Raw genomic sequence first — 17,366 nt, forward strand, 5'->3', positions numbered from 1 at the left:
ATAAACCGAAGAACTCGTTTGGAAACAACTACCTTGTGTGTGTCTCCTTACTTGTTCCCGAAGCGCTTTGAGGGAAGCAGGTTCCTGTCCGTCAACGAGAGCTTCATAGATTGTTCCCCCCAACAGATTGGTTATTGTGAAAATATGAGATCTTGAGGGCAAGATACCTGGAATGGGTAAAATGTATTAAATCCCACTGAGCACATGAAGTTATTCTTTAATGCTGGTGTCCAAGAGCAGAAGTTTGGGAAGTGTTTCTTTCGAATTTGGTCATCAAAGCAGCACACTAAGATTCTGGTGACTATTGGTTGAGAAAGTGGTCAATGAATACTTAGCCGATTATTATTCAGAATGTTATGTGACGGTCACAAATCTTTCATTAGATTTGTACCTCCACCTATTTACAATAAATTATATTACAGGTGTTTATCATATTTAGTTTACAACTGCTACTACATACACTTCATGTGTAATCACTTGCAAACTGAAGCTATGCATAGATAGAAACATTGCCATAATACAGACTGGGGGCTGTGTGCGGTTACTTACCTCTCCTGCAGCTCCTGTCAGCTCTCTCCTCCTCCGCGGCGGTCCTTCAGCACCTCTGTCAGCTCCCAGTGTAAGTCTCGCGAGAGCCGCGGGGTCATAGTGCGGCTCTCGCGAGACTTACACTGTGAGCTGACAGGGGAGCTGCCCGGACCAGCGCGGAGGAGGAGGGAGCTGACAGGATCTGCAGGAGAGGTAAGTGCTTCCTGCCAGCCCCCCTCCCCCCCCCCACTGAACTGCCAATGCCACTGGACCACCAGTGAGTGAGAGCCCCCCTCCCTGCCATGTATCAAGCAGGGAGGGGGGGCGAAAAAAAAATAATAATAATAAAATATTAAAAATAATAATTTAAAAAAATAACAATATAACAAAACATTTTTAAATAATAATTAATAAAATAAATAATAATAGAACAAAAAAAATGATTAAAATAATAATTAATAAAATAACAATAATCAAAATGCCCACCCCCCACCAACACATACACAAACACACACTGCATCACACACACTCACTGCACTCATACACACACACTGCACTCATACACACACACTGCACTCATACACACACACTGCACTCACACACACACTGCACTCACACACACACTGCATTCATACACACACACTGCATTCATACACACACACTGCATTCATACACACACACTGCATTCATACACACACTGCATTCATACACACACACTGCATTCATACACACTGCACTCATACACACACTTGCACTCATACACACTTGCACTCATACACACTTGCACTCATACACACTTGCACTCATACACACTTGCACTCATACACACTTGCACTCATACACACACTGCACTCATACACACAATGCACTCATACACACACTTCACTCATACATACACACACTGCACTCACACATACAAACACTGCACTCATACACACACACACTGCACTCATACACACACTGCACACATACACACACACTGCACTCGAGTATTTACGGTAATGGAACTTTATATATATATATGTATTAAGGCCTTTTGGCCTGTAATTGTGGGAGGGGCGTATGACACACCTCTTCCCTACTTAAGGGACACCCCTTACCTGGCTCCATATCGTTCGAGGTCAGTGCTGCATCATTTCCACTTCCGGGTCATCCAGACGCCATTTTACCTGATTACTCCATGAGGTTTTTTAAGCAGAGCTGTGTCAGGAATCCAGCCACAGGCTTTTCCGGCCTACCACCTTCTTTCTTCAATCCATCGCCGTGGATGGTGTCCAAGTGACTCACAAACTGTAAGTCAACCTACCCGTTATGCCAGGCATCAGTCCCACGGCACCATGCACGGGTCAGGTCCTCACTTTACGGCTGCACTTTGTCTAAGTCTGTTCTAAAACCATTGCATGTTCATGCATATCATTCGTTTAAACCCCCTACCGGTCTTTGGGTGTACTACAGGCTTCTTAGACATTATTGCATTTCATGTACAAACCAACGAACCACTGCATTTTCGCCTACACACTGACCCCTACCGGTCATTCGGTGTACTACAGGCTTCTCAGACATTATTGCATTTCATGTACAAACCATCGAACCACTGCATTTTCGCCTACACCCTGACCCCTACCGGTCATTCAGTGTACTACAGGCTTCTCAGACATTATTGCATTTCATGTAAAAACCAACCTTGCTTCATTTAAACGATTGTCATTTCGGTTTGTGTTTTCTGGTCGGCACTTATTCATAGTATATTCTATGCACGATTGCTGTTCGCATTAAAATGCATACGGTTAAGCTATTCATGCTAACTTCTGTTTCCCTTCATACTAAGATTCGGTTATTCTGCTATGTATTCACATAGATCTTTTTCGTGAGTTACATTTCATCATTTCATGTATTTACATTTGGTTAAAAAGTTGCTTGGTTAAATAGACAGACCATTTTCATGCTATTTTTAAGGTATCATTTATTACATCAAGGGTATGAAACCAGCTAACATTTCTGTATAGACATTGGACTCCCACGCTTACTGGAGTTTTTTTTTATAATTATCCATTTCATTACAATTAAATCAGCCTACGTTACATGCCTCATTTCTTAGTTGTTAACCATGACACAAGGATTTAATTCCTTTTCATGCATACTCGGGTTGAATCACACGTACTGATCCAACCAATCATACGTTTCCTGCACAGTAATCGGTTAAACTTTCAAATACTTATTTTACACGATCTTAGGTTGTCTATTTTGTTTCAGTTTGCTTATTATATATATATATATGGTTTTAATAATAATAGTTATTTTATTTTACAATGCAGATATTACATGTATATTACTGTTATGGTTAGCCTACATTACGGCTCCTTTTTCTGTCATGCTCGTACGACATACCACGAGTTCAAGGACACGGTCCTATTTTCAAAGAGTATAATGGAGATATGATGTTATTACAACCATGTACATTACGATTACATGGCACTAACTATTCAGGCCATTTCTTATCATACTCATACGATATACCACGAGTATATAAGAACACGGTCCTACCTTCCACAGAGGGTTTCGGGTTGAATCACACGCATTGGTTCAACCACTCATACGTCACGTTACAACATTTTCTGCATAGATTGTCATTTCACATGGCATTTACAAACTCAGGCCTTTTCTTGACACACTCAGACGACGTAACACGAGTATTCAAGAACACGGCATATACGTCTCACAAGACTTTCGGTTTTTGAATCACACGTTCTGGTTCATACATTCATACGTCACTTTACAGCAACATTTATGATTCTGCATATTGTCACTTCACATTAAAAAGTCCCTTGCATTCCCAGATCAGTTTAGTGACATGCATATCATCTGATCACCTTCCATATATACACATTACACGGCCAATCCCCTGCTGCCAGGTATCGGACTCAGCGTAACGCTTGTCACTAAGCATGGGCAGTCATGTCACTATCATACTCATAGATTTTACACCTCCCACACATACTGCTAGAAGCCCTAATCCCAGCCTATACAGATTACACAGGTCTCACAGGATCCATTCTCACTCTATCCCTTTTTAGGTTTATCCAGGTTTTCATACCTGTCGAATCTCAAAACTTCATACATACTACCAGGTACGTAAGCCTGCTCACGTTGTAGTTCACATACGTTTCATTCTTCTAGGCCATAGAGTACTGGCAAGTTAGGGGTATAGGCCCAAATAGGTACCTCCCTTCTTGGCATTTCTGCCTATCGTTTAGTGGTCCGCGAGGCCAACACCCCGCCTCAACGTTTCGGAGGCAAACGCCATCGGGCCACACGTGAGTTAGCCGCCTCGCAATATTATAGAGAGGGCCTCACCTGTCACTCCCTCCCCCTGTTTTCTTTTACTATCACCGAGAGGCCTACGATTCCTGCCACTACGACGGGTGGCCTCAATAACCCCTCGCGCCAACTCATAGACAGAGCCTCTCATAGCCACTTGGCAACTAGCAGGGCCTCACCTGTCACAAAACAAGATTAATTTTTCGCCTTTCAGGCCTAGTTAGCCTGCCAGTATCACCCCTGTGGAATCGGTCACTACACCCCTTACCATGGCTGGGTCGGCCGCTGCGACCCCTCCAGCACTGGTTGAGTTGCAATCACTTTCTCCAGCCATCTGTTTCAGGGCACATGCTAAATCTGTGTCCAAATAAAATGTATCCCAAAACTATACTTAACATCAATAAACATTTCTGTACTTACGACATTACTGCCACATCATCCATCTAGACATTTGGTGGAATTCATTATCTCGGGTCTATCAGAAGGATTCACACAGGCCTCATACACATGCCTTCCGGAATCCTGGAATGTCCTAATTTACAATCCGCACAACAAATCCTACAGCGGTGGAGACACTCATAGCCAGGAAGTGGCAAAGGACTTCCTATGGGGGCCCTTCCAGTCCCCTCCATTCACCACATGGCGGACAAACCCCATCGGTATTGTCACGGGGAAATCTTCTCACAAACAGAGACTTATCATTGATCTATCAACACCTCACACCGCTGCCACTCCTAGTCTGAACTCCCTCATACCCTCTGAGGAATTTTCACTGCAATATTCAACCATAGATCACGCCATTACGGCTATCATGCAGGCAGGGGCCGGAGCATGGCTCAGTAAGACTGATATCACAATGCTTTCAAGTTACTGCCTATCCACCCTACACTGTGTCACCTGCATGGTATCAAGTGGGCAGGGCACTACTATTTTGCTCACGTTTAACATTTAGGTTCCAAAGTAGTCCGGCCATTTTCGACATATTCGCCGAAACCCTATGCTGGTTTTATTAAATATAGCCAGATGCCCTACAGTTATACATTATCTGGATGATTTCTTACTGGTCGAGGAGAATATTTCCCCTCCCAGTAGCCTAAAAGAAACCATCAGTCTATTCGAACAGGTGGGTGTCCCAGTCTCCTCCACCAAGACTGAAGGACCAGATACCTTCATCACATTCCTGGGTATCATACTAGACTCAGCCACCATGCAAGCTAGCCTGCCACGCCCAAGGTAGAAAACATTCTGATCAACATAATCTCTACATACAACTCGGTACTTGCAACCGCAAGAATTACAGTCTCTGCTTGGGTCACTGAATTTTGCCATTCGCATCATACCTCAAGGCCGGGCTTTCATCTCACAACTCCTTTACATGTTTCCCACTTTTAGACATGATGGACACAGGTCACCCCTGGATACCCAAGCCACGGCAGGCGTAATTATGGGGAGAAAATTTTAACCACCTTGAATGGTAAAAGCATGTTCCTTCCAAAATTGTCTGACTCCTCACCTACCATTTGGTCAGACGCGGCGTCTACCACAGGTTTTGCAGCAATTTTTCAGGAACGAATGGCTTTGGGGCAGCTGGCCTTCAGAAGTTCAGGACCTGGAGGGTTTTTCCACTACCTCAGCTCTGTTTGAGATATATCCCATCGTGACGGTTGCCGTGGCATGGGTGCATTTATGGGCAGGTTCGTCTGTACGTTGCTACTCAGACAACCAAGTAACTTGTCACATTATAAACAAGGCCGATCCAAATCACTGACTATTATGAGATTCTTGAGGAAACTCACTTGGCTGGCTGCATGTCATAATTTTCTCTTGTTTTGTATTCATGTTCCAGGTGTATGTAACACTGCTGCTGACAATTTGTCTCGCTTTAATTTCCAGGCTTTTCGTCAAATACTCCCGTCAGCCGCACTCACAGCCACGAACACCCCACTATTCCACCATCTAGTAATGGACTAGATGCTATTATGCAACATAGCAGAACATTGTCCCAATTAGCACTGTCTACTAATACCCGGGAAACTTACGATAGAGCTTTCATTTGATTTAAAGATTCCTTTCTGAACACAACATCTTACAACCTTTCATCGTGACATCCTGGTTGGGCTTTGCTTCTTTTTGCCACCTCAAACTCAAACTATCATGCAACACAATCAAACCATATCTGACAGGCATCCAACATCACATGCTAACTTTACAACCAAACAAATCAAGTGTCCTCCTACCAATTAAGAACATCCTTAGGGGTATTCAGAGATCCGAACCGTCACGTACGGCCCAGAGGCTACCAATAGATTTCCATATTTTTAAAGACTTATACAATTCACTAGATTTAAACCTTTTGCCAACAACACAAACCTCATCGTTAAAACCGCCATATACGTAGCCTTGTTTATGGTTTCTTGAGACCAAGAGAATTTACCGCCATCAGCACAACACAGTCCACTCACATCCTACTTCATTCACACTTAACAAAACACATGGACTATTATATCTTGACTCTGCCTCACTCCAAAACCAGTCAACATGCACTTTCAGTAGAGGTTAAGTACTATCCTACTCACAACAGGTGGAGCCCCGTCAAACTACTGGACTCATATACCCAGCATAACAACGAACCACCATCTCAACCACTTTCAGTCTACAAGGTTCGGTACTCACTACCACCACCTTTATGACACACGTCAGGTCTTTACTTACACAGCTGGGCCTCAAATCAGCTAACTATTCGGGCCACTCCTTCCGCATAGGAGCGGCCTCCACAGCATCCAGTGCAAACATTCCAGTTCATGTTATCAAGTCACTAGGGCGCTGGAAATCATCGGCTTACTCTAGATACATACCTAACCCGGTACAAGAAGTAAGAAATGCCTTTCAAGACATGTCTGGTTAAAGTATGTATATTGCTGGTATGTAATAAATTTGATTTTCTACTTTTGCCCTCTTTATTTACAGGCCTACCTCATCGTCGGTTCCGGCACACCACAACCGACTTGCTCTTTTAATACCATCCTACACTTATCAGTGTTTGTATCTTCTGTACTATCATGAGCCCTTAACACAAGTATTAAGGCCTTTTGGCCTGTAATTGTGGGAGGGGCGTATGACACACCTCTTCCCTACTTAAGGGACACCCCTTACCTGGCTCCATATCGTTCGAGGTCAGTGCTGCATCACCCTCCCACCCACTCCTCATTATTAACTCCTTTTCTCTTTACATTTCTTCTTGGTGGGCCCTCTTTATTTACAGGCCTACCTCATCGTCGGTTCCGGCACACCACAACCGACTTGCTCTTTTAATACCATCCTACACTTATCAGTGTTTGTATCTTCTGTACTATCATGAGCCCTTAACACAAATATATATATATATATATCTATATCTATATATATATATACATATATATATATGTATTAAGGCAATTTTGCCTGGATTTTGGGAGGTGCTGGTTTGCTACCCCTAGCCTACTTAAGGCTCTCCCCTTACCTTGCTCATTACCGATCGAGGTCAGCGTTGAACGAGGATCCACTTCCGGGTTCTCTCAGACGCCATCTTGGTTTTCTTACCCACGAGTTTCTCCGCGGCAAGCTGTGTCCAGGAATCCTCTCGCAGGCCTTTTCCGTCCATCCAGCTTCTTACCTGGGTCTTCGTCGTAGATCGCGTCCCATGGACTCCTAAACCGTAAGTTAGACCTACCTGTCACGCCAGGATTGGTTCCCACGGCGCACGGTACAGCACGGGTCCTCGCTTTACGGTTTTCTCTGCACAGTTGCAATTACACAGCCTTTTTCGCGGCTTAATTTCGTACAATTTGTTTGGCTAAATCATGCGTATTAAGAGAAGCAAAAAACACAATAATAGGTCGCGCTAACTGCAAATAAATGAGTAATAACAATGTATAATGAAATACAAAGATAAAATAGAACAAAGTCTAAAGGACACAAAGGAGAGGAATAAAAATATTAATATAAATATATATATAAGTCCACTTGCATACACTCTGACGGTGAGGAATGGAACAGTTATAACGAATAGTTCCAATACTTTATAGTCTGCTGGTATATTCCAATAAATTAGTGGAAGGCTTGATATGTAGGGATTTCCAATAAAGAAGAATGGATCCTCTAATTCATGGGGTGTCTATTATTGAGCATAAACTAGCTCAAGTATAGTAAGCATTCAGTGGCGTCTGCCCCCCACTGGCGGGATAAGGTGAAGATAATTCCTCGGTATAAAAGAAGGGGGAGAAAAAACAACCAAATATAGTGCTCACTGTAGATATGATAAAAATAAGGTGAAACAGTAAAAATGCGGGTACTCACATATGGATGAGCAGGATATACTGCTCAATCTATTCGTTTGGGTGGTATAGTCCCCACCTAGGATTCTTTAGCAGGTATCAGCTTCACAGTAGTATAGGACCAGGTAGAGTAAATAAATAAATAAAAAGAAAGGATATATGGCAAAATAATTTTAGGTTAAGCCAATATGCCTTTAATAAGATAATAAATATATAAAAACAGCCAAAACGCGTTTCGCCACACAGGGCTTTATCAACTGGCAATAGTAAAAATCAGCCTGGTACATAGATGCTTAAATAAGCTAAGAGAAACACATGCTTATTCAAATTTTAGCGCCAAAATGACGTCATCAATACACAGTATAAAATACAATTACATATTAAAACAGAAGAAATACAAGTCCATAATGGTAATAATAAAAAAACGTATAAAACCCTTAATTTTAACTTTAAAACGAGTGTTTTCAAGTAGGAAGAATAAAAAATAAAAGGGGAGTATTCTATCACGTGATCGCGGATAGCCGCGATCACATGGGGTTCTCCAATGCCTCTTGGGAAATGTAGTGTACTGCACAGGGCATCGGAGGCCCGGATTTGCGAGCAGAACAGATAGACACGTGATCGCGATCATCCGCGATCACGTGGCATACCGCAGTGTACTATGGGCAATGTAGTCTAGACGGAGGTCGGCACTACAAAGCACACCTCCGTCTAGTAAACGAGCAAGCTGCATGAAGTAAAGATTATTTAGGCAAAGTGCAGAATATACAGGGAATAATAAAAACGAGCATAATGAGAATAAAAAGAAGAAAGAAGGGGGGAAAGAGACAAGTACTGGAATAGTGAGAGGAGTGAAGAAGGGGAAATGTGTATATGTAGATAGGGTATGAATATGTAAATATGTAAGGTGAAAGTGTATGTGAGTGTGATGGATATACAAGAATGTCAGGGATATCTGTAAACTAGATAGGGGCTTCATAAACAGACAGAGACCACCACTGAGTAAGTAGTAGGAAGTGAGTTTAAAGAAGAAAAATAATAACTTCTAATGTAGCATCTGAATATTATGATTAAAAATATATGTGGGTGAAAATAATAAATATAAATAAATTTAAAAAATGGATAAAAATAGAAGAAGAATATAGAAATAATAATAATAAAAAAAAAAAAAAAAAAAAAAAAAAAAAAATGAAAAAATGATAAATAGGTGAATAAATAAAAAAATGTAATAAGATATGGAAGCATATACATGGATATGAATGAAGAGATATGAATATAGAGAGCAGAAAAAAGAGAAATAATGATATAGTTTATTATAAAAAGGTATAAAGGAATATATATGAATGTGAATGAGGGGATATGAATATAGAGAGCAGAAAAAAAAAAAAAAAGGGAAATAATAATATTGTTTATAAAAAATTAAAAAGATCAAATTCTGCATTAAGTCCTTGTGGGGCAAGGGTTCTGAGTTGAAAGACCCAATACATTTCTCTTTTACCCAGAATATTGGTAATGTTACCTCCTCTCCATGGGAGGGTAACATGTTCTATCCCAATAACTTTCAGAAGAGTCGGGTCTTTATTGTGTATCGTAAAGTGCTTAGAAACTGAATGGTTGTCATAGCCCCTTTTGATGTTACGGCAGTGTTCTGCCAGTCTTACTTTGAGGCATCTCTTAGTCATGCCCACGTACTGTAGTCCACATGGGCATTCCAACAGGTATATAACACCTTTTGTGTTACAACCAATGAAGTCTTTGATAGGATAAGAGGTTTTTGTAATATTAGAGGAAAAATGAGTAGTTTTAGAATTTGTGGTACCTTTTGTAGTTCTGCATACAATACAGTTGTTACATTTAAAACAACCTTTAGGTTTAGATAAAAAATTCCTTTTTTGTTGTACACTTTTTTTTGTATAATTTTTGGTAAGCATTGTTTTGAAATTCGGCGCTCCTCTAAATACAACGTTGGGTCTATCTGGGATGTAGTCTTTTAAAAGGTCGTCTTGTTTCAGAATGTGCCAGTGTTTGTTTATGATTTTCTTTAAAGTTTTATTCTTATTGTTAAAATCTAAGATAATAGGCAATTGTGGGGGATCTGCTTTTTTCACTTTATATGTTAGGAGCTCTTTTCTTTCTTTCTCCTTTACCGACTCCAGGGCTACATCTAATTTGTTTACTTCATAGTTTTTTTCTAAAAACATATTTTTCAATGAGGTAGATTGAGCAATAAAATCAGCTGTGGATGAACAATTACGGTGGAGGCGAAGAAATTGGCTTTTTGGGATGCCATCCAACCAGGGTTTATGATGGCAACTCGTCTGATCTATTATTGTGTTTGTACAAACCTCTTTAAAAAAAGTTTTTGTTTGGATGCATCCGTCTTGGATAAAAATATTTAAATCTAAAAAATTTACTGACGTATTACTAAATTCTGAAGTTAAAACAATACCTCTATCATTCACATTTAAATGGTCTAAAAACAGTTTAAGAGACATTTCTGAGCCTTGCCAAATAAAAAATAAGTCATCAATGTAACGGAAATAGGAGACCAGGTTTGCCCGCCAGCAATGATCACCCCAAATAGCTTCGGATTCCCAATCCGCCATGAAGAGGTTAGCATAGCTGGGGGCAAACCTGGTTCCCATAGCAGTACCCTTCTTTTGAATATAAAATGTATCTAAAAACCAAAAGTAATTGTTTGTAAGAATTATGTTGATACCTTGTATAATAAAATTGATTTGAGAATCTGGGATGGAGCTGTGTTGTTTTAAAATCCTTTCTACTGCCTGGCATCCGATATCGTGTGGGATTATAGTGTATAATGATTGTACATCGCAGGTTACCAGTATGTAATTATGACACCATTTAAAATCACTTAAAAAAGATAAAAGAGTCAGAGAGTCTTTCAGATAAGATCTCGTTTGTTTAACCAGGGGTTGTAATAAAATATCTATATATTCTGAAAGGTTGGATAGGACTGAACCAATACCCGACACTATAGGTCTTCCAGGGGGTTCTTCAGCATTTTTGTGTATTTTTGGGAGAAAATAAATAACTGGAATTTTAGGGTAAAGGATATTAAGATAGTCTAATTCATGTTTATTTAAAATTCCCATCTTTACTCCATCTTTTAAAAATTCACTTAAAATTCCTTTGATATTGAGGGTAGGGTCATAAGATAATTTGTTATATACCTCAACATCATTAAGCTGACGGTTGGCTTCTTTTATGTACATGGACTTAGATAAAATAACTAGACCCCCTCCTTTATCAGCGGGTTTTATGACGATTTCGTCATCTTTTTGAAGATCTTTTAACGCTTTCCATTCTTTCTGAGTAAGGTTTTGATGATCATACTTATTATGTTTAATCTTATCGAAATCTTTAAGAACCAATTTTTCGAAAACTTCAATAGGGCCTGATTTAAAATTAGCAGGATAAAATTTAGAAGGATTTTTTAAAACAGTATGTGTGGTAGAGCTTTCATTGGATGTGTCTGAATTGGAATATTGTGGGGCTGAATTAGATTCTGTAGAGATGTGACGGTTATGGTTAAAAAATCTTTTTATTGTAGCTTTTCTTACAAATTTGTTAATATCGAGAAAGGCTTGGAAAGGTTTAAAAGCGTTAGTAGGGGCGTATTTAAGACCTTTACTTAAAACCAAAATTTGAGTGGCTGTTAAAACTTTTTGGGAGAGATTGAAAATTCCAAGTTTTTTCTCATCTATATTATTTATTATTGTCTCTCTTTCCTTTCTCTTTTGTAGTCTTCTGCCACCTCTCCCTCCTCTATACTTAAGCTTCTTTTCCTTGTTCTCGGAAGGTATGGGGTCTGTATGTGAGGTAGATTGTGTGTGCGGATGTCTAAAAAATTATCCTCAATCTCTGAGTCAATCGACAGTAATTGGTACCTGTTATTGTGGGAGTAATTAGGTGGTGACTTGGGAACATCTGGATATTTATGGCCAAATCTAGGTCTCTGGGGTCTTGGTGTGGGTGTTGTGGATTGAGTGTGACTGGACTTATTTGTGGTAGTGCGGTGAGGGTAATTCTGATAGTCTGGTGATTTGTGATATTTGTTGGTGTTTTGATAGTCTGGTGATTTGTGATATTTGTTGGTGTGATGGTTGGATGTCTTGTAGTTGTGTGATACTCTGTATCTATTCGGTGAGGAGTGATGTCTATCATAGTCTTTTTGGAAATGGGTGGGGGGTCTTTGTCTGTTTTGAGGGTAGTAATTGTTTTGACGGTGACGGTATGGTGGCGGTGGGGAAGAGTGATGTGAAGATTTGTTATAACGGTGAAAATTAGCGTGATGAGTGTGTTCATAATTTTGATTTCTATTCTTAGTTGTGAATGTATCAGTGGTGTATTTTTTGTGTAAATTATATGTCCTCACTTGATTATTGCCATAATCTTGTTTATCTCTTATATATTTTTTTATTTTGATATGTTTTGTGTCCGTCTCTACTTTTTCAATTTTACTTTGTATTAAGACTGAATTTTGTTTGTAGGAGTGAGTTTCTGTAAAGGGTAGTAGCTTTTCTTTGAGGTTATTTATCTCCATATCTAGAGTGGAGAGTTTTTTACTTTTCTTTATGATTAAGGTTTCCATGAGGCCGAAGGTGCATACCTCCAGTTTATTAAACCAGTCATTCATAAACTCTTCATCGTCTTGATCTGTAGTAGGTAATTTATACAGTCTTAAACCTCTTGGGGTAATTTTCTCGTCAATGTACTTTTTCAGAGTTGCTATTTCCCATTTTAATTTTATCTCTGAGGTTAAAGATTTCTCTAGTTGTCTAAATAGGTCTTGTTGATTATGAGTTGGGTGTTCGTTAAAAATTAAATCGCTATTGTTTGTGTCAAAAGCATGATTTATGTCTATAGTATAATTACGTCTATAATCAAAAATAGACATAGTACCTATAGAGCACTCAGCTGCTATCACCAGAGGGAAATGGAAAGACAAAGGATAGGTATTGGATCAGCGCTGAGTGATCTAATAGGACTGAGAACAAATGAAAAGCTGCAACCTATGGGTATGAGGTTCCCTCTAATAACCTCAAAGAGTAATGGCAAAAAACACAATAATAGGTCGCGCTAACTGCAAATAAATGAGTAATAACAATGTATAATGAAATACAAAGATAAAATAGAACAAAGTCTAAAGGACACAAAGGAGAGGAATAAAAATATTAATATAAATATATATATAAGTCCACTTGCATACACTCTGACGGTGAGGAATGGAACAGTTATAACGAATAGTTCCAATACTTTATAGTCTGCTGGTATATTCCAATAAATTAGTGGAAGGCTTGATATGTAGGGATTTCCAATAAAGAAGAATGGATCCTCTAATTCATGGGGTGTCTATTATTGAGCATAAACTAGCTCAAGTATAGTAAGCATTCAGTGGCGTCTGCCCCCCACTGGCGGGATAAGGTGAAGATAATTCCTCGGTATAAAAGAAGGGGGAGAAAAAACAACCAAATATAGTGCTCACTGTGGATATGATAAAAATAAGGTGAAACAGTAAAAATGCGGGTACTCACATATGGATGAGCAGGATATACTGCTCAATCTATTCGTTTGGGTGGTATAGTCCCCACCTAGGATTCTTTAGCAGGTATCAGCTTCACAGTAGTATAGGACCAGGTAGAGTAAATAAATAAATAAAAAGAAAGGATATATGGCAAAATAATTTTAGGTTAAGCCAATATGCCTTTAATAAGATAATAAATATATAAAAACAGCCAAAACCGTCACCGTCAAAACAATTACTACCCTCAAAACAGACAAAGACCCCCCACCCATTTCCAAAAAGACTATGATAGACATCACTCCTCACCGAATAGATACAGAGTATCACACAACTACAAGACATCCAACCATCACACCAACAAATATCACAAATCACCAGACTATCAAAACACCAACAAATATCACAAATCACCAGACTATCAGAATTACCCTCACCGCACTACCACAAATAAGTCCAGTCACACTCAATCCACAACACCCACACCAAGACCCCAGAGACCTAGATTTGGCCATAAATATCCAGATGTTCCCAAGTCACCACCTAATTACTCCCACAATAACAGGTACCAATTACTGTCGATTGACTCAGAGATTGAGGATAATTTTTTAGACATCCGCACACACAATCTACCTCACATACAGACCCCATACCTTCCGAGAACAAGGAAAAGAAGCTTAAGTATAGAGGAGGGAGAGGTGGCAGAAGACTACAAAAGAGAAAGGAAAGAGAGACAATAATAAATAATATAGATGAGAAAAAACTTGGAATTTTCAATCTCTCCCAAAAAGTTTTAACAGCCACTCAAATTTTGGTTTTAAGTAAAGGTCTTAAATACGCCCCTACTAACGCTTTTAAACCTTTCCAAGCCTTTCTCGATATTAACAAATTTGTAAGAAAAGCTACAATAAAAAGATTTTTTAACCATAACCGTCACATCTCTACAGAATCTAATTCAGCCCCACAATATTCCAATTCAGACACATCCAATGAAAGCTCTACCACACATACTGTTTTAAAAAATCCTTCTAAATTTTATCCTGCTAATTTTAAATCAGGCCCTATTGAAGTTTTCGAAAAATTGGTTCTTAAAGATTTCGATAAGATTAAACATAATAAGTATGATCATCAAAACCTTACTCAGAAAGAATGGAAAGCGTTAAAAGATCTTCAAAAAGATGACGAAATCGTCATAAAACCCGCTGATAAAGGAGGGGGTCTAGTTATTTTATCTAAGTCCATGTACATAAAAGAAGCCAACCGTCAGCTTAATGATGTTGAGGTATATAACAAATTATCTTATGACCCTACCCTCAATATCAAAGGAATTTTAAGTGAATTTTTAAAAGATGGAGTAAAGATGGGAATTTTAAATAAACATGAATTAGACTATCTTAATATCCTTTACCCTAAAATTCCAGTTATTTATTTTCTCCCAAAAATACACAAAAATGCTGAAGAACCCCCTGGAAGACCTATAGTGTCGGGTATTGGTTCAGTCCTATCCAACCTTTCAGAATATATAGATATTTTATTACAACCCCTGGTTAAACAAACGAGATCTTATCTGAAAGACTCTCTGACTCTTTTATCTTTTTTAAGTGATTTTAAATGGTGTCATAATTACATACTGGTAACCTGCGATGTACAATCATTATACACTATAATCCCACACGATATCGGATGCCAGGCAGTAGAAAGGATTTTAAAACAACACAGCTCCATCCCAGATTCTCAAATCAATTTTATTATACAAGGTATCAACATAATTCTTACAAACAATTACTTTTGGTTTTTAGATACATTTTATATTCAAAAGAAGGGTACTGCTATGGGAACCAGGTTTGCCCCCAGCTATGCTAACCTCTTCATGGCGGATTGGGAATCCGAAGCTATTTGGGGTGATCATTGCTGGCGGGCAAACCTGGTCTCCTATTTCCGTTACATTGATGACTTATTTTTTATTTGGCAAGGCTCAGAAATGTCTCTTAAACTGTTTTTAGACCATTTAAATGTGAATGATAGAGGTATTGTTTTAACTTCAGAATTTAGTAATACGTCAGTAAATTTTTTAGATTTAAATATTTTTATCCAAGACGGATGCATCCAAACAAAAACTTTTTTTAAAGAGGTTTGTACAAACACAATAATAGATCAGACGAGTTGCCATCATAAACCCTGGTTGGATGGCATCCCAAAAAGCCAATTTCTTCGCCTCCACCGTAATTGTTCATCCACAGCTGATTTTATTGCTCAATCTACCTCATTGAAAAATATGTTTTTAGAAAAAAACTATGAAGTAAACAAATTAGATGTAGCCCTGGAGTCGGTAAAGGAGAAAGAAAGAAAAGAGCTCCTAACATATAAAGTGAAAAAAGCAGATCCCCCACAATTGCCTATTATCTTAGATTTTAACAATAAGAATAAAACTTTAAAGAAAATCATAAACAAACACTGGCACATTCTGAAACAAGACGACCTTTTAAAAGACTACATCCCAGATAGACCCAACGTTGTATTTAGAGGAGCGCCGAATTTCAAAACAATGCTTACCAAAAATTATACAAAAAAAAGTGTACAACAAAAAAGGAATTTTTTATCTAAACCTAAAGGTTGTTTTAAATGTAACAACTGTATTGTATGCAGAACTACAAAAGGTACCACAAATTCTAAAACTACTCATTTTTCCTCTAATATTACAAAAACCTCTTATCCTATCAAAGACTTCATTGGTTGTAACACAAAAGGTGTTATATACCTGTTGGAATGCCCATGTGGACTACAGTACGTGGGCATGACTAAGAGATGCCTCAAAGTAAGACTGGCAGAACACTGCCGTAACATCAAAAGGGGCTATGACAACCATTCAGTTTCTAAGCACTTTACGATACACAATAAAGACCCGACTCTTCTGAAAGTTATTGGGATAGAACATGTTACCCTCCCATGGAGAGGAGGTAACATTACCAATATTCTGGGTAAAAGAGAAATGTATTGGGTCTTTCAACTCAGAACCCTTGCCCCACAAGGACTTAATGCAGAATTTGATCTTTTTAATTTTTTATAAACAATATTATTATTTCCCTTTTTTTTTTTTTTTCTGCTCTCTATATTCATATCCCCTCATTCACATTCATATATATTCCTTTATACCTTTTTATAATAAACTATATCATTATTTCTCTTTTTTCTGCTCTCTATATTCATATCTCTTCATTCATATCCATGTATATGCTTCCATATCTTATTACATTTTTTTATTTATTCACCTATTTATCATTTTTTCATTTTTTTTTTTTTTTTTTTTTTTTTTTTATTATTATTATTTCTATATTCTTCTTCTATTTTTATCCATTTTTTAAATTTATTTATATTTATTATTTTCACCCACATATATTTTTAATCATAATATTCAGATGCTACATTAGAAGTTATTATTTTTCTTCTTTAAACTCACTTCCTACTACTTACTCAGTGGTGGTCTCTGTCTGTTTATGAAGCCCCTATCTAGTTTACAGATATCCCTGACATTCTTGTATATCCATCACACTCACATACACTTTCACCTTACATATTTACATATTCATACCCTATCTACATATACACATTTCCCCTTCTTCACTCCTCTCACTATTCCAGTACTTGTCTCTTTCCCCCCTTCT

This window comes from Pelobates fuscus, chromosome 4, assembly GCF_036172605.1.
Source record: "Pelobates fuscus isolate aPelFus1 chromosome 4, aPelFus1.pri, whole genome shotgun sequence".
Taxonomy (NCBI): Eukaryota; Metazoa; Chordata; class Amphibia; order Anura; family Pelobatidae; genus Pelobates; species Pelobates fuscus.